General features: G+C 42.3%; 1 pseudogene; it reads left to right on the top strand.

Annotated features, from left to right (window-relative positions):
* Positions 1 to 1,195: 1,195 nt before the first annotated feature.
* On the top strand, positions 1,196 to 18,562 carry LOC123999035 (annotated as a pseudogene).
* Positions 18,563 to 19,184: the final 622 nt, after the last annotated feature.

Below are 19,184 nucleotides of genomic sequence, written 5' to 3'. Positions count from 1 at the left end.
TGCATTCATGGAACAAAGCAGTTTCTGTGGTTTGTATGGAAAAAACATTGAGCCCACAACATGCACCTCAGTGAGAATATTCTGTAACTGTGTCATGGTGGACGTGCCTGAAACGTCAATGTTTCCATTGAGCTCCAAATAAGAAGTAAGTATAATTCTATAGGACTAACCCTAAGAAAATCCTCTGGACTGCTTAACTAGAGAGGCAGCGAGAGAGAGAGAGAGAGAGAGAGAGAGAGAGAGAGAGAGAGAGAGAGAGAGAGAGAGAGAGAGAGAGAGAGAGAGAGAGAGAGAGAGAGAGAGAGAGAGAGAGAGAGTACATCTAAGGATCGGAGAGACATCACTTCCGGCAGATCTCCTTGCCGAGGGAGGCATTGAACATCATGCACTGTTTCTCATAGGGGAAGATGTTCTGCATGTCACGCCTTATGTCTAAAACATGGGAAAAAGGGGAGACAAGATCTCAAAATTCAATGTTTTATCACATTTGATGAGTTACTAACTTGTCCGTCCACATTCTCGATCTGCTGTAGTCCCTACACCTGGAATCTCGCACTCGGATCACACTGGCACAGGAGGTCCATGCATCGGATGGCCTCAGGGATACACTCCTGTTGGACTGGAAAACAAAAACATTTGGTCGGTGGTGGGTCTTTTTCAAAGCTGTATCACTATCTTATCTGGACAGAAGATGCATTGTTTACCACAACACAAACACACCTTGGACAATGTGACAATTGGTCCCTCAACACCCAATCCTGAATCATGAGAACCATACACAAACATACTGTGCAGATATACATTTCAGCCACACCTGTTGCTGACAAGTGTAGAAAATCGAGCACAAAGCCATGCAATCTCCATAGACACACATTGCCAGGAGAATGGCCTTACTGAAGAGCTCAGTGACTTTCAACGTGGCACCATCACAGGATACCACCTTTCCAACAAGTTAGTTCATCAAATTTCTGCCCTGCTAGAGCTGCTCCGGTCAACTGTACGTGCTGTTATTTTGAAGTGAAAACATCTAGGAACAACAACGGCTCAGCCACAAAGTGGTAGGCCACACAAGCTCACAGAACGGGACTGCCAAATGCTGAAGCATGTAGCCCATAAAAATTGTCTGTCCTCGGTTGCAACACTCACTACCGAGTTCCAAACTGGTCCAGTCTGGAAACTCATTAAATGGGTTTCCATGGCCATTTTAGGCCACAAGCCTAAAATCTCCATGCGCAATGTCAAGTGTCGGCTGGAGTGGTGTAAAGCTTGCCACCATTGGACTCTGGAACAGTGGAAACACCTTATCTGGAGTGATGAATCACGCTTCAGCATCTTGGAGTCCGATGGACGAATCTGGGTTTGGCGGATGCCACGAGAATGCTACCTGCCCGAACGCATAGTGCCAACTGTAAAGTTTGGGGAGGGAGGAAAAATGGTTTGGGCTAGGCCCCTTAGTTCCAGTGAAGGGAAATCTTAACGCTACAGCATACAATTACATTCTAGGCGATTCTGTGCTTCCAACTCTGTGGCAACAGTTTTGGGAAGGCCCTTTCCTGTTTCAGCATGACAATGCCCCGTGCACAAAGCGAGGTTCATATAGAAATGGTTTGTCGAGGTCGGTATGGAAGAACTTGACTGGCCTGAAATTTAACTGACCTCAAAATGATACATTATTTTTTAAGGATTAATGACCTTAGATTTCAGCATTTGTGGCATCCATTTCAAGGAAAATCCTAATTTACCTCAAATGTCTCATTGCTCTTACCATCATTGGTGTTACTACTCCTAGTGGTTGCATAAAGTTAAAATAATGGTAACAAAATATTTAAAGTCATAAAGCTACCATATTAGTTGATTTAGAATGGGAAGATCTTGTCTAAAAAAAGAGTTTTCCCAAAACGACATGCCCAATTGCCAACATAAAACGAGTCAGCAGCTAGCCAGCTAGCCAATTTTCAGTTGACGTAATAATTTTCCCAGTCAAACACATTACCCAAAATGCACAGTGTGTCTTTTCTTTACCAGGTCATGTAATCTTTGGTGTAAAAGTCACCTAGAACAGAGAGCACCTTATCTATCCACTGGGCTGCAATATCATCCTCAAAATCCTAAGAAAAAAGAAACATTTACATTACATTTACATTTAAGTCATTTAGCAGACGCTCTTATCCACAGGAGTTAATACATGGCCACACTAACAACGTCTCCTGTGTCACTGTGTCCAAAGGTGGAAAGTATGTTGCCTCATGGTCAGGTCACTTTCATGGGCTTCAAGGTAATGGACTAATGCAAAGATGAAAGAAAAATGGATGGGCAGAAAACTTTGATGAAAGATAATTAGCTGGCCGTTATCATTCTTTGAACAGGATGATGTTTTAATATTGGACTTTTCCATGAGAAAAATCTATGCTCACCTGCAGCTCCACAAAGCCTAAGTGGGAGGATTGGCCTTCTCCCCTCAATGTCAAGTACATGGTGACATTTGACTCAGATCCTCTGTTATAATATAGTAGTTACAATAATAATAATAATATATGCCATTTAGCAGACGCTTTTATCCAAAGCGACTTACAGTCATGTGTGCATACATTCTAGTAGGGTGGTCCCGGGGACAAACTACCCTGGTGCGCCATGCTCTACCAACTGAGCTACAGAAGGACCAAATAGGTGTATTCATACATTTGAACTGAATAACTGTGTGTGTGTATCATTTCCATATAGTGGTGTGTAAAATAGAAAACAGAGAAGCCATTTGTGGAAGCCCGGCCTCAGCCCACAGTGGTGGTCACTGCCTTACTCTGCAATACTCCAACACAAGTGACAGCATCTTAGTATGGGCAGAACAGTATGTATATCTAAATAGACCTATTTTCGTATAACTTTGGCTTGGCACACCTTCTAATGAAATGTCACAGCTATGGGCCTATAAGGATCTGGATCTTCTTCTTGTAACGACACTCTCCGCGTTTGGGAACTTGATCTTCCCCACAAAATTATACACACACACAATGTCAGACAGGGCAGCCGAAAACAATTGTGAAATGCATTTGGGTAATTATAATATCATAACACATGGCTATACACAGGGCTCTATGCTGACCTTTCATACAAGGAGTACATATGCACCTATGTTGAAAAATGTAGGCACACACAAAGAAATGAAGTCGCACTGTAGAGCCCTGAAACATTCAAACACGTGAATAGTATGACCCTTTGTGAGAGCGTCATTTCCTCAGCATACTGCAGTAAATCTTGCAGCAGTTTGCAACCTGAATAACTTGTTATTTCTTGGTACAGCTCCCTGAGGAAGGCAGCTATCTCTACTGTGGAACCAGTGGGGATATCCTGAAAGTCAGTCTCAAGACCAAGCTTCTTAATGGGCCATGTCCAAGTGAAACAGAAGTTCAGCAAGCTTCAAAAAAGTAATACGGTAAGAGGAGTTTAATATCTGGCTTAGTTAGACTGCAGTACAGAACTCAGCATGCATTTCCCCTTGTTGTCTACATGGGGTGAACACAACACAGTCTGTGATGAAGACAGGCAACATACTCTCGGCTCAGGAGATGGCATGTTCACTCTGTTCAGGATCCTCATCCAACTTTAAACACATCAAGTGAGTCTATTTGTGTGCAGGGTCATTCCATTTGTGTGCAGGGTCAGTCCCCTATTGAATGCAAATAATATTGAAGCCCAAATAAAATTTGAAGCCCATTGAAACCAGTAGAGGGGGCTACACAATAATTTAGTAACCTGGTATATATATGTTAATTATTGTTTTCCAATAGATGGCAGTATTGACTCAATACAGTGTTTGCCTTATGCAAGCCTTCAAATGTATGCCATGTAACCATGCTCGGAAAAGCCTCCGGTAATATACGCCAGGTGCATCACATTTACATTACATTTAAGTCATTTAGCAGACGCTCTTATCCAGAGCGACTTACAAATTGGTGCATTCACCTTATGACATCCAGTGGAACAGCCACTTTACAATAGTGCATCTAAATCTTTTAAGGGGGGGGGGTAGAAGGATTACTTTATCCTATCCTAGGTATTCCTTAAAGAGGTGGGGTTTCTGGTGTCTCCGGAAGGTGGTGATTGACTCCGCTGTCCTGGCGTCGTGAGGGAGTTTGTTCCACCATTGGGGGGCCAGAGCAGCGAACAGTTTTGACAGGGCTGAGCGGGAACTGTACTTCCTCAGTGGTAGGGAGGCGAGCAGGCCAGAGGTGGATGAACGCAGTGCCCTTGTTTGGGTGTAGGGCCTGATCAGAGCCTGGAGGTACTGAGGTGCCGTTCCCCTCACAGCTCCGTAGGCAAGCACCATGGTCTTGTAGCGGATGCGAGCTTCAACTGGAAGCCAGTGGAGAGAGCGGAGGAGCGGGGTGACGTGAGAGAACATGGGAAGGTTGAACACCAGACGGGCTGCGGCGTTCTGGATGAGTTGTAGGGGTTTAATGGCACAGGCAGGGAGCCCAGCCAACAGCGAGTTGCAGTAATCCAGACGGGAGATGACAAGTGCCTGGATTAGGACCTGCGCCGCTTCCTGTGTGAGGCAGGGTCGTACTCTGCGGATGTTGTAGAGCATGAACCTACAGGAACGGGCCACCGCCATGATGTTAGTTGAGAACGACAGGGTGTTGTCCAGGATCACGCCAAGGTTCTTAGCGCTCTGGGAGGAGGACACAATGATGGAGATATAGAACCATGGAGATAAATATAAACAACAATGATGGAGATAAAGAACCATGGAGATAAAGATAAACAATGGAGATAAAGAACCATGAGCATTACAAAGTACAAATAGGGTACAAAGACCCAAATAGGGTCGATAATGGCAAACCGTGGCGGTGACACCACTTTCCGAGGGTGTCTGTCTCAAGGTGAGTTGGGATATGCAAAAATACACATTTCCAATTCACACATGCATATTAATACACACTTTTACATGCATGAAATAGGACAAATATAAGCACCCACCAACTTATATAATTATAGATACCTATAGTTAGTGGGCATGAAACCTCTGCACTGTGTTAGGGCCTACCAGATAAACAACGTTTTCAAAAACCACAAGCCTTGGCTCATGTTTATTCATAACAGAATCTGGTTACAATGCTAATGATATGAAGAAAGGACTAATAGTTTAACAAATATTATTTGATTCTAACAGTGAAACAAATATAAGCAACAGATACTGTATACTCTGGTTAGAAGTGTCTGCTACCACCCTGAGGAGTACCAGATCATCACTAGTAGCACAGACAGAAAGGTACATCAACCACCACAGTAGGATATATAGAAGAGCATTTACTAACAGAGAATTCAATTCATTCCAGATTGGGTTAATGACTACCATAGTATTTATTTAGTCATTACCATGGAAACACAATGGATGATTGATCGCACAGTGAGACGTGTGTGAGCGCCAGATGTCATAGTAGTGTAATGCGATGACAATGACAGTGCATTGTATTCTCTGCTAAGGGATTGTTTGTTCCTAAAGCAGACGGCATAGCTATGACTCAACCAGATGGTCTCTGTGGGCCACATCTAGGATGAGGTTTACTTCTTCACAGAAAACCACATTGGAAAATTCTCTCTCCATGTTCAGCTTCAAAAAAATAATAATTTCCCTGCTTTAACAGAGCAAGCCATAGAGCAGCACATTAACTTAATCTATTTTTTTTATTTGAGGCTTTCCACAGAGATTACTTCCTTTGGGGGTTGATAATCAGAGTTCTTCATGAATATAGTCCATAATGTATTGATGACATTGGGTACATAATGCTAGTTAAGCATAAACCTATAGTGAAAGTATCAAAGTTGACCTTACAGTACCAGTAAATCAAACTGCAACACTTTTAAAGAAATACTTTGCCCTTTCTTTTTAACTGAGGGGGAGAGTTCTGTGTTTACATGAATGTACCTTTTGCTAGCATCACTTATTTACATCAAAGGACTAGGTATCTTTAAACTGTACAGTACTGGAGCATGTGTTTTTCATTCAAAGTTGAGGCACAATCCCATAGGATATACAATCTAAACTCTTCCCTCCTCCTGAGCACGTTCTGTCTAACTTTGCAATGACAGAAAAAATGGAAAGGCACCTGCGTTTTAAAAGGGAAATGTGGTATTTGTGGTCTAAATCTAACTTAAAGAAACAGTTGCAACGGGAGGACGAAGCTGGAAGGAGACAGCTGCCAACTCAGAGATGAGTATTACTTACTCACACACACACAAATATATGTTTTAACAACTGCATGTTGCTATTTGATAGACGGTAGTGGCGACCACTTGCATACTGTGAAGGACTCATTAGGATAAAGTCAAGGCCTTAGGTCAAAATCCCCCCAAATTATTTACCAGCCAATAAATTATGGTGTGCATGATACATCTGCGTATAATGTTAAAAACAGGAGGAGAGATTGACACAAATTTGTATTAATTAAAAAGTTTGAATAATGAATACTGGTCATTGTCTTATTTCTTAGTGTCACTTTTCTATATAAATGTTACCATATTTGATTTCATAATGACACATTGTATTTCCCAATGGATTTTTTCATTATAACATGTATCGCTTCATTAATGGCGCTGTATCACATGATCTATTTCCGAATTTCATGGCCTTTTTCATGATAAAAAATATTCTGATTGAAAATGTATGAATAAGCCTCCTTTACACCTATATCTTGCAGACGCTGTAACCATCTGACAAATGCATGGCGGTGTCGTAGCATGCCACTGGCATATCTCCTCTCCGTCTTATTTCTCTTATTTTACATGCATTTTTTAAATATTAATATCATACGGTGGACGTCTAAGCCTAAAGGCATATGCACGCAATGCCCTGATGCATTTAGTGCTCAAATCTCCGACAGATGAACAGCGAGGTGGACAATTGTTTTAGGAAAGTAAAAACCAATAAAACAATAGGCCATACATGTTTGCTTATGCTACACATCTAAAACACTGAAGTGTTTTTGTAATTTGTCATAGGCTGTTAAGGACAATTCAAATGTGGCTCATTTGGCCAATAGGCTATCCCTCGTTTTTGATGGCACTGGCCTTGCCAGGTCGGCAGTTTCTGTTCTTTCCCTCTCTCTTTTTAGTCGGATCTGAATGCATACGAATGTCCAGTAAATTTGTAAAATGTTTGGTACATTAAAATCTTCCCGGTTATGTTGTCCGGTGGCAAATGTTCCCCTCCAGGTGTTTCCTGAAGAACTCCTGGACCCTCCTCCACAGGTCCAGCTGAGCCTGATGGTGGGCTTTAGCCACTCCCACAAACACCACCACTTGACCAACCGCAGGATGGACGCCAGACGGGCAGTGGGGCATGTAGGGTACTTCCAGAAAATGCCACGCCCTGGGGTACATCACCACCTGGTGGTGAAAGGAAAAGAGGACAGAACATATTTGCAAAAAATATTATGTTTTTTACTTTGTCATTATGGGATAGTATGTAGGTTGATGAGGGGGAAACATTTTTGAAACCATTTTAGAATAAGGCTGTAATGTAACAAAATGTTAGAAAAGTCATGGGGTCTGAATACTTTCCAGATGCACTGTATGTACATTTGTCTCAATTTCTGCACCAACTGGTAGATTTAAAAATACTCTGATTTTGTAGATTATTAAGGCACATTTTAGTGTTAGGAAAGTTTCTATGAATAAAAATCCAAACTTGTTTGGAGAGTCTTTACGCACTAAATATATTGATTAATAAAAAAATAGGTGTTGAACAATAATTCTACCCCAATTCTCACGAATCACAGACATGTATGACAATGGTCCAGTCTCGCGAACCATGCACCACGCTCCAGGTTTAACCTGCTACATGTGGTCTGAGGTCCATAATGATGAACATTTATTGGATGCATTTGCTGTTTGTTTTGGTTGTGTTCCAGATGATGTTGTTCCCTATTTAAACAAAATGGTAAATAATGTAGTGTCATTTTGGAGTAACTTCTTGTAAATAAGAATAGTATATGTTTCAAAACACTTTTGCATTAATTAATGTTTCTAATAAATAGGGGCGTGGATCATAAAACCAGTCACTATCTGGTGTGACCACCATTTGCCTCATGCAGCGCGACAACTCTCCTTTGCAGAGAGTTGATCAGGCTGTTGATTGTGGCCTGTGGAATGTTGTCCCACCTTTCAGTGGCTGTGCAAAGTTGCTGGATATTGGCGGGAACTGGAAAATGCTGTTGCACACATCAATCCAGAGCATCCTAAACATGTTCAATGGGGGACGTCTAGTGAGTATGCAGACCATGAAAGAGCGGAGACATTTTCAGCTTCCAGTAATTGTGTACAGATCCTTGTGTACATGGGGCTGTGCATTATCAAGCTGAAACATGAGGTGATGGCAGTGGATGAATGGCACAACCTCAAACTAATAGTGGGTGACTAGCATGCTATTCTCATGCTTAAGTTCAAGGTCAAAATATGCAGAGAGAAAAAAGGAATTATGTTCCATTTACGGGCGCTTTACGGGCGCTTACTCAGGTCGGAATCGGGGCCTTAGAGACTTACCCAGAAGGACTCACAGCTGTAATTGCTGCCAAATGTGTTTCTAACACAGTGGTCACCAAACAGTCGATCGCCAAGGCATTCCTAGTAGATCGGAAAACATTTTCTATAAGAAAAAACAAAGATAAAGCCTTGCATTCCTGCTTTTTCCTGTCTTGCATTGTTGGAAGCAGGTGCAATTGATTCAGCTGCCCTGCACAACAGGCAGTCGCAGTGTTTCCACAGTGGTGTAAAGTACTTTCAAGTAAAAATACTTGAAAGTACTACTTAAGTCGTTTTTTGTTATCTGTACTTTAACATTTATATATTTTTTTACAACTTTTACTTCACTACATTCCTAAAGGAAATATACTTTTTACTCCATACATTTTCCCTGACACCCAAAAGTATATATTTTGAATGCTTAGCAGGCAGGAAAAATGTCAAATTCACACCCTTATCAAGAGAACATCCCGAGTCATCCCTACTGCATCTGATCTGGCACGAGGCAGCTAACCCACCATTCCTAGGCCATCATTGAAAATAAGAACGTGTTCTTAACTGACTTACCTAGTTAAATAAAGATTAAATAAAAAAATGGCCAAATCGGTGTCCAAAAATACCGATTTCCGATTGTTATGAAAACTTGAAATCGGCCCTAATTAAATGGCCATTCCGATTAATCGGTCGACCTCTACTCTATTCCCTGCTTGTTCATATGCCTTGCCACTGTAATATATAGGCATGAGGTCGAGACAATAAGAAGACACAGTAGCAGAACAAATTCCACCACACCACTGTTTCATCACAAAACCGCAGAGCAGAGAGCAACATCTGTCCGGGGAAGTCCATAGGAGGTCTACCCTGGGGGATGGTAATAGAGGAGAGGTGTGATTTGATGTTGGCTCCCTCAGCTGGGAGTACATGAGCTGGGCACCCCGACACGGATAGCTCCAAGTGGAGGTAATTAGGGGAAAGTGCCAACCAGCCGTGGAGGCCAAATAAAAGGAGCACTGTGGCACACTGCGAGGAAGGATGGGGAGAGACCGACACAGAACAAAATCTGAGAAGAAAGACTGAGCCAAACCTACGTGATTTTCTCTGTTATGTTTATTTTATGTCCTAGTAAACTAAAACCTCCCTGTCTCTGTGTTAATCTCTGCACGCTCAACCCAGCACCCCACAGTTTACCACAACAAATAGTAGGCTAACAAATAGTTCTATGACCTACAGCATGGTCAAGCAAGTTCATGTTTCTGACATTTTTGCACTACTAAACAACTATTGATTTTGAACCACAGACAGTTACCGCAAGTCGCAAGGAAAAACAGGAGCGGCCTACACTATTCCAGCAACATTTCAACTTTAATATTTCAAAATCATCAAATGCCCTATGCTTAGTCTAATACACTGACAACCAAAATATACCTAAAACAATTTAGTCTAATCAACGTCAGCTGACTGGACTAAATTGATTGGACTAAATTGATGTCTGATGTCTGTCTGTGTGTCCAATGCCATCCTCCTCTCTTGAATATGTGTGAAGGAAAGTTTTATGTTTGTGCTTTTCTAACAACCAATTCGACTGGGTTCATGCACGTGACTGATTGATCATGCCTGGGAGGAATTCTCACTATTAGTATAAGCAATTTGGCAGTACACCCAGGACATTGCTTTGAGACCAAAAGGGGTTATCTCAGTTTCAAGGTCTCAGCTTGGAAAGAGGAAGTCTCGTAAGGTATTGGTCTCTCACATGAACCAAACATTAATGATGAATTAATTATGGATAATGAATAATGTTAATCATGCCAATATCACTTGTTTGTGTAAGCAGTATATAAGAGAACTAACGGGACTGCCCCGGGGGAGCTCCTGACCGACATGTACTATGGTGCATTAAGTTTGTTGGACCCTCTCCAGCTTGCTAATAATAAATACTTATTAATGTAATATTGACTTCAGGTGTCCCTACCAAGTCTAGGACCAAAAGGCTCCTTAACAGCTTCCACCCCAAGCCATAAGACTGCTTAACAGTTACTCAAATGGCTACCTGGACTATTTGCATTGTCCAACCCCCATCCCCATTTTTACACTGCTGCCACTCTTTGTTTATTATCCATGCATAGTCACTTTACCTCTACCTACATGTTTTATTTTTTTTATTTTTTTATTTCACCTTTATTTAACCAGGTAGGCTAGTTGAGAACAAGTTTTCATTTGCAACTGTGACCTGGCCAAGATAAAGCATAGCAATGTGAACAGACAACACAGACTTACACATGGAGTAAACAATTAACAAGTCAATAACACAGTAGAAAAAAAGGGAGTCTATATACAATGTGTGCAAAAGGCACGAGGAGGTAGGCGAATAATTACAATTTTGCAGATTAACACTGGAGTGATGAATGATCAGATGGTCATGTACAGGTAGAGATATTGGTGTGCAAAAGAGCAGAAAAGTAAATAAATAAAAACAGTGTGGGGATGAGGTAGGTGAAAATGGGTGGGCTATTTACCAATAGACTATGTACAGCTGCAGCGATCAGTTAGCTGCTCAGATAGCTGATGTTTGAAGTTGGTGAGGGAGATAAAAGTCTCCAACTTCAGCGATTTTTGCAATTCGTTCCAGTCCCAGGCGGCAGAGTACTGGAACGAAAGGCGGCCAAATGAGGTGTTGGCTTTAGGGATGATCAGTGAGATACACCTGCTGGAGCGCGTGCTACGGATGGGTGTTGCCATCGTGACCAGTGAACTGAGATAAGGCGGAGCTTTACCTAGCATGGACTTGTAGATGACCTGGAGCCAGTGGGTCTGGCGACGAATATGTAGCGAGGGCCAGCCGACTAGAGCAATCTTTGAGGATCACCTGGGTAGGATAGTCAGTTTTACTAGTACAAGTCGCAGTGGTGGGTGGTATAAGGTGCTTAGTGACAAAACGGATGGCACTGTGATAAACTGCATTCAGTTTGCTGAGTAGAGTGTGGAAAGCAATTTTGTAGATGACATCACCGAAGTCGAGGATCGGTAGGATAGTCAGTTTTACTAGGGTAAGCTTGGCAGCGTGAGTGAAGGAGGCCTTGTTGCGGAATAGAAAGCCGACTCTTGATTTGATTTTCGATTGGAGATGTTTGATATGAGTCTGGAATGAGAGTTTGCAGTCTAGCCGGACCCCTAGGTACTTATAGATGTCCACATATTCAAGGTCGGAACCATCCAGGGTGGTGATGCTAGTCGGGCATGCGGGTGCAGGCAGCGATCGGTTGAAAAGCATGCATTTGGTTTTACTAGCGTTTAAGAGCAGTTGGAGGCCACGGAAGGAGTGTTGTATGGCATTGAAGCTCATTTGGAGGTTAGATAGCACAGTGTCCAATGACGGGCCGAACGAAAGTATATGGGTTCTCTCCTTAGTCGGGAGAATGGTGTCGTCTGCGTAGAGGTGGATCAGGGAATCGCCCGCATCAAGAGCAACATCATTGATATATACAGAGAAAAGAGTCGGCCCGAGAATTGAACCCAGTGGCACCCCCATAGAGACTGCCAGAGGACCGGACAGCATGCCCTCCGATTTGACACACTGAACTCTGTCTGCAAAGTAATTGGTGAACCAGGCAAGGCAGTCATCCAAAAAACCGAGGCTACTGAGTCTGCCGATAAGAATATGGTGATTGACAGAGTCGAAAGCCTTGGCAAGGTCGCGTACATATTACATCAATTACCTCGACTAACCAGTGCCCCCGCACATTGACTCTGTATTGTACTCCCTGTATATAGCCTCCACATTGACTCTGTACTAGTACCCCCTGTATATAGCCTCCACATTGACTCTGTACTAGTACCCCCTGTATATAGCCTCCACATTGACTCTGTACTAGTACTCCCTGTATATAGCCTCCACATTGACTCTGTACTAGTACCCCCTGTATATAGCCTCCACATTGACTCTGTACTAGTACTCCCTGTATATAGCCTCCACATTGACTCTGTACTAGTACTCCCTGTATATAGCATCCACATTGACTCTGTACTAGTACCCCCTGTATATAACCTCCACATTGACTCTGTACTAGTACTCCCTGTATATAGCCTCCACATTGACTCTGTACTAGTACTCCCTGTATAGAGCCTCCACATTGACTCTGTACTAGTACTCCCTGTATATAGCCTCCACATTGACTCTGTACTAGTACCCCCTGTATATAGCCTCCACATTGACTCTGTACTAGTACCCCCTGTATATAGCCTCCACATTGACTCTGTACTAGTACTCCCTGTATATAGCCTCCACATTGACTCTGTACTAGTACTCCCTGTATATAGCCTCCACATTGACTCTATACTAGTACTCCCTGTATATAGCCTCCACATTGACTCTGTACTAGTACTCCCTGTATATAGTACCTCCACATTGACTCTGTACTCCTGCTCCTCATTCCTATTGTGTTCCGTCCTTTCCTGTACCCACTGTATATAGCCTCCACATTGACTCTGTACTAGTACCCCCTGTATATAGCCTCCACATTGACTCTGTACTAGTACTCCCTGTATATAGCCTCCACATTGACTCTGTACTAGTACTCCCTGTATATAGCCTCCACATTGACTCTGTACTAGTACTCCCTGTATATAGCCTCCACATTGACTCTGTACTAGTACCCCCTGTATATAGCCTCCACATTGACTCTGTACTAGTACTCCCTGTATATAACCTCCACATTGACTCTGTATTGTACTCCCTGTATATAGCCTCCACATTGACTCTGTATTGTACCCCCTGTATATAGCCTCCACATTGACTCTGTACTAGTACCCCCTGTATATAGCCTCCACATTGACTCTGTATTGTACTCCCTGTATATAGCCTCCACATTGACTCTGTATTGTACCCCCTGTATATAGCCTCCACATTGACTCTGTACTAGTACTCCCTGTATATAGCCTCCACATTGACTCTGTATTGTACTCCCTGTATATAGCCTCCACATTGACTCTGTACTAGTACTCCCTGTATATAGCCTCCACATTGACTCTGTATTGTACTCCCTGTATATAGCCTCCACATTGACTCTGTATTGTACCCCCTGTATATAGCCTCCACATTGACTCTGTACTAGTACCCCCTGTATATAGTCTCCACATTGACTCTGTATTGTACTCCCTGTATATAGCCTCCACATTGACTCTGTATTGTACTCCCTGTATATAGCCTCCACATTGACTCTGTATTGTACTCCCTGTATATAGCCTCCACATTGACTCTGTATTGTACTCCCTGTATATAGCCTTCACATTGACTCTGTATTGTACTCCCTGTATATAGCCTCCACATTGACTCTGTATTGTACTCCCTGTATATAGCCTCCACATTAACTCTGTACTAGTACTCCCTGTATATAGCCTCCACATTGACTCTGTATTGTACTCCCTGTATATAGCCTTCACATTGACTCTGTATATAGCCTCCACATTGACTCTGTATTGTACTCCCTGTATATAGCCTCCACATTGACTCTGTATTGTACTCCCTGTATATAGCCTCCACATTAACTCTGTACTAGTACCCCCTGTATATAGCCTCCACATTGACTCTGTATTGTACTCCCTGTATATAACCTCCACATTGACTCTGTATTGTACTCCCTGTATAAAGCCTTCACATTGACTCTGTATTGTACCCCCTGTATATAGCCTTCACATTGACTCTGTATTGTACCCCCTGTATAAAGCCTTCACATTGACTCTGTATTGTACCCCCTGTATATAGCCTCCACATTGACTCTGTATTGTACTCCCTGTATAAAGCCTTCACATTGACTCTGTATTGTACCCCCTGTATATAGCCTTCACATTGACTCTGTATTGTACCCCCTGTATATAGCCTCCACATTGACTCTGTATTGTACTCCCTGTATATAGCCTCCACATTGACTCTGTATTGTACTCCCTGTATATAGCCTCCACATTGACTCTGTATTGTACCCCCTGTATAAAGCCTCGCTACTGTTATTTTATTGCTGCTTCTTCATTTTTCTTTTTTTCCTTTTTCTTATACTTATTTATTTTTTACTTCAGTTTATTTTTAGTAAATACTTTTTGAACACTTTTTTTCTTAACTGCATTGTTGATTAAGGGCTTGTAAGTATACACTTCACTGTAAGGTCAACACCAGTTGTATTCGGCGCATGTCACAAATCAAATGTGATTTGAAACACACACTAACTCATTCAAACGCACACAGACACACACACATTCACAAAGACATCTCCACCATCTGGAGAAGTTGAACATGTGGTTCAAACAGCTGGCAACAAACCACCACCCCAACGGGAACCCACAGATACCCCATGTGTCCTCTTCCCTGATATTTTAACATTTATCAGTAATGCATGGTTGTATGCTAAGTGTGAATGGACTCCAGATTCATACTGAAACATCTGTACAACTTATGGCTATAGTAACTGGAGAGGGCTGTTTGGAAATGCATTCACAGGACTTAAGAATAAAAATATTACAACTCGCGGAGGAGTATGAGCGGAGGAGCAATCAATTACTCTATTTTGGCCTGTGTGGGTATACTTTATAAACACTTCTGTGCTGTGTAATATAAGCCTGCTGGAATGACAGTCTACAGGCAGTGCAGGGACATTGAGGCCAGATGAGAGAGAGTTTATTTGTGGTTTGGTAAAAAACATAAATTGATAAAACCCCAGTAGAATAACAGAGACTTCGGCCTCCCGGGTGACGCAGTGGTTAAGGGCGCTGAACTGCAGCGCCAGCTGTGCCACCAGAGAGTCTGGGTTTGCGCCCAGGCTCTGTCGTAACCGACCGAGATCGGGAGGTCCGTGGGGCGATGCACAATTAGCCTAACGTCGTCCAGGTTAGGGAGGGTTTGGTCGTCCAGGTTAGGGAGAGTTTGGCCGGTAGGGATATCCTTGTCTCATCTCGCACCAGCAACTCCTGCGGCGGGCAGAGCACAGTGTGCGCTAACCAAGGTTGCCAGGTGCACAGTGTTTCCTCTGACACATTAGTGCGGCTGGCTTCCGGGTTGGTTGCGAGCTGTGTTAAGAAGCAGTGCGGCTTGGTTGGGTTGTGTATATAGTAGTACTAAACAATTGGATACCACGAAATTGGGGAGAAAAGGGGTAAAATTCAAACAAGAAAAAGAATAACAGAGACTTCAACACTTGTCTACATTGTCCTTTTAGAAAAAAAAGAAAGTTTAAATCTCTTGATTTAATATTATTTGAATTATGTCTGATTCCAATCGAAACATTGATAAAAAAATATGCTTACATGAGGTCAAAATGCCAGTATAGTATGTTGGTTTTTAACCCCGCCACATACCTCAGTCTCCAAATCAGATGAAATTATTATCATCTGAATTAATCCTGTTAGTTATCTTTAGGTAGTCATGTTTCTGTTGTCCATAAGGATAGTGTGAATATTACACCCCTGAAATGTTTGCTAAGTATTTTACCAAAGGACTGACCTCTGTCTCCCTGTGCCTCTGATCCAGCAGGGTGGCGATAGTGTGAAGATTAAAAGCTTATCCAATTAGCCACCCGCTGAGACCTGCTGAGCCAATCAGGCCCATCTAAAGCCCGTGGTCACACTGGAGTGTTGCCAGGAGAGGGTCTCAGGGCTGCCCATGCAGGGGGAACAACAATGTCTTAGAATGGGTGGAGCCCTGTCTCATCTCTTTCCTGGCTATTCTTCAATGAACACGCTGTTCCTCAAATAGTTCTTGAACAACGGTATCAGAGGGGGAGAAAGCTTAGATTACTACAGCGTAAATACTGTAACATCACCACTGCACACGGAGACCCAAAGCTGGGATTTTTAGACCACTGTTTTTAAGTTTCACCATTCATTTTGAAGGGTTCTTTATGACGGATTTGTCTGTTCATTTTCAATTATATGGGGATCAATTTAAGATCCGGCTATGTTTTGTTGATCTAGATATTTCAGTGACGACATGGTGTCCTATTGTCCTACAACTCTTCTGTCTTTTTACACATCCATCTGCAGGAGTTGCTGTGTTCTGACTGGCCTCAGGTTTTATCTCCTGGACTGAAATGTCATCGTTTCAACAAAAAAATGACATGGTTCAACATTGCTTTCTCTTTAACAGTCAGTACTATCAAAATAAAGACAATGGCCACTCAAATTGACACTCAGAAAATCACAGTGAGAAGGTCCCTGACACATTACGACCAATCATATGTGTCTTTACCTCTTCATCCTGGGTGGGACATTTAAAAAAAAAATGTAACCTTTATTTAACTAGGCAAGTCACTAAAGAACAAATTATTCTATACAATGACGGCCTAGGAACAGTGGGTTAACTGCCTTGTCAGGGGCAGAACAACATATTTTTTTCCTTGTCAGCTCAGGGATTCAATCTAGCAACCTTTCAGTTACTGGCGCAACGCTCTAACCACTAGGCTACCTGCAGCAACAATCTTCTTCCACTGGGGTCTGTCTTTGGCCACAGTCCCATGTCAGTCATAACAAGCAGGGAGCTCATTCGTCAAAATTTGTTCTGACACTGTATTCATAAAATATGCAGAATGAAAAATAATTCAGTGAACCACCCTTCAAAACACTGCCCTCTGCAGGAAAAAAAGTAATTCGGTAAGAGGAGTTTAATATCTGGCTTAGTTAGATAGACTGCAGTACAAACCTCAGAACTCAGCATGCATTTCCCCTTGTTGTCTACATGGGGCGAACACAGTCTGTGATGAAGACAGGCAACATACTCTCGGCTCAGGAGATGGCACGTTCCTCTGTTCAGGATCCTCATCCAACTTCAAACACATCAAGTGAGTCTAGTGTCTTTATTCACTTTTATAGGGGTCTTTATTCACTTTTATAGTTCTTCTCTCACTTCAGTAATCCTGTGTGCATCTTCCAAAAGCATCTAATGCACCACTGTACTACTCAATGAACACTACCTGTACATGTATTCTTTGGTTTCTACTCTTTGGCAGGAAGGTTCAGCTGGAAAGGGGTGACATCCATAGCGCCCCGTGGTGATGGTCACCAGTTCTTTGTGGGCACAGAGGCAACACAGATCTGCCATTTCAGCTACACTGACTTCAAAGAGGAGTTCATCACCTGATCACCTCCAGCCATAACAGCGCCGTGAACGATGTGAGTGAAACAACAGGCTAAAAGGTCACATAATATACGCCATCACATTCCATTTGTGTGCAGGGTCAGTCCCCTACTGAATACAAATAGGGAACTGATTCTGCTTGACTGGCTGTTCATTTTGAAGCCCATTTGCCTTTTGAAATGACACCAGTAGAGGGGGCTATACTATCATTTACTGTAAGTCATGTCCTGTGTCCTCCAAAGTAGATATTGTTGAGCATGATATTTATATTAGTCATTGTCAATAGCTCGATCGATTCATTATGGGCTGATAATAAGTGCTTTAATTTAACGTATATATCCTGATGTATATCTCACAGTGGCTCATCTGAGCTCTTTGCCACGTTCTGAGAATGACATCTGGATGTGGCATACGGAGACCTCTAAAGAAGTGCTACATATCACTGTGCCCAACATGACCTGGCTGCAACACTGTGGAATTCATGATTGACAGCAGGAGCATCATCAGTGGTGGATTTCCCATTCCATTTCTTAGTAGCAGAAACTCAGGGGCTTTCTATTATCAGCCACGTCTGCTGTCTGGAAATGCAAATGCATTCCTCTGGTGGTGATTTAGTTGGGCAACAACAGTTGTGCCATTTTTTAACTCGGATGAAAGAAAAGCAACACTTTCTGTCACGCCTTCATGTTTGTTTTTCTCCCAGTCATCGACTTTTTGTTTTGTTTTCTTTCAGCCTGGAATGATGATAAGATCTGTGGCTTCACTCCTGAGACTAGCAGGCTGATGACTGTGCACAACGCCCACAGCATGGGTGTGAGTGACAGCCATCGCCACCACCAGAGGCTGCAAGACGATTGCCAGTGGGGAGGGGAGGGACAGGTAAAGATCAAGAAGATAACGCACCATGGAGATAAAGATAAACAACAATGATGGAGATAAAGCACCATAGAGATATAGATAAACAACAATGATGGAGATAAAGAACCATGGAGATAAAGATAAACAACAATGATGGAGATAAAGAACCATGGAGATAAAGATAAACAACAATGATGGAGATAAAGCACCATAGAGATATAGATAAACAAGAATGATGGGGATAAAGAACCATGGAGATAAAGATACACAACAATGATGGAGATAAAGCACCATAGTGATATAGATAAACAACAATGATGGAGATAAAGAACCATGGAGATAAAGATAAACAACAATGATGGCGATGAAGAACCATGAGCATTACAAAGTACAAATAGGGTCGCGGTTGATAATGGCAGTTTTCCGAGTGTGTCTGTCTCAAGGTGAGTTGGGATATGCAAAAATACACATTTCCAATTCACACATGCATATTAATACACACTTTTACATGCATGAAATAGGACAAATATAAGCACCCACCAAATTATATAATTATAGATACCTATAGTTAGTGGGAATGAAACCTCTGCACTGTGTTAGGGCCTACCAGATAAACAAAGTTTTCAGAAACCACAAGCCTTTGCTCATGTTTATTCATAACAGAATCTGGTTACAATGCTAATGATATGAAGAA

The sequence above is a fragment of the Oncorhynchus gorbuscha genome, linkage group LG16 (assembly GCF_021184085.1).
Source record: "Oncorhynchus gorbuscha isolate QuinsamMale2020 ecotype Even-year linkage group LG16, OgorEven_v1.0, whole genome shotgun sequence".
NCBI classification, from domain to species: domain Eukaryota; kingdom Metazoa; phylum Chordata; class Actinopteri; order Salmoniformes; family Salmonidae; genus Oncorhynchus; species Oncorhynchus gorbuscha.
This window is presented reverse-complemented; position numbering and strand designations above follow the sequence as displayed.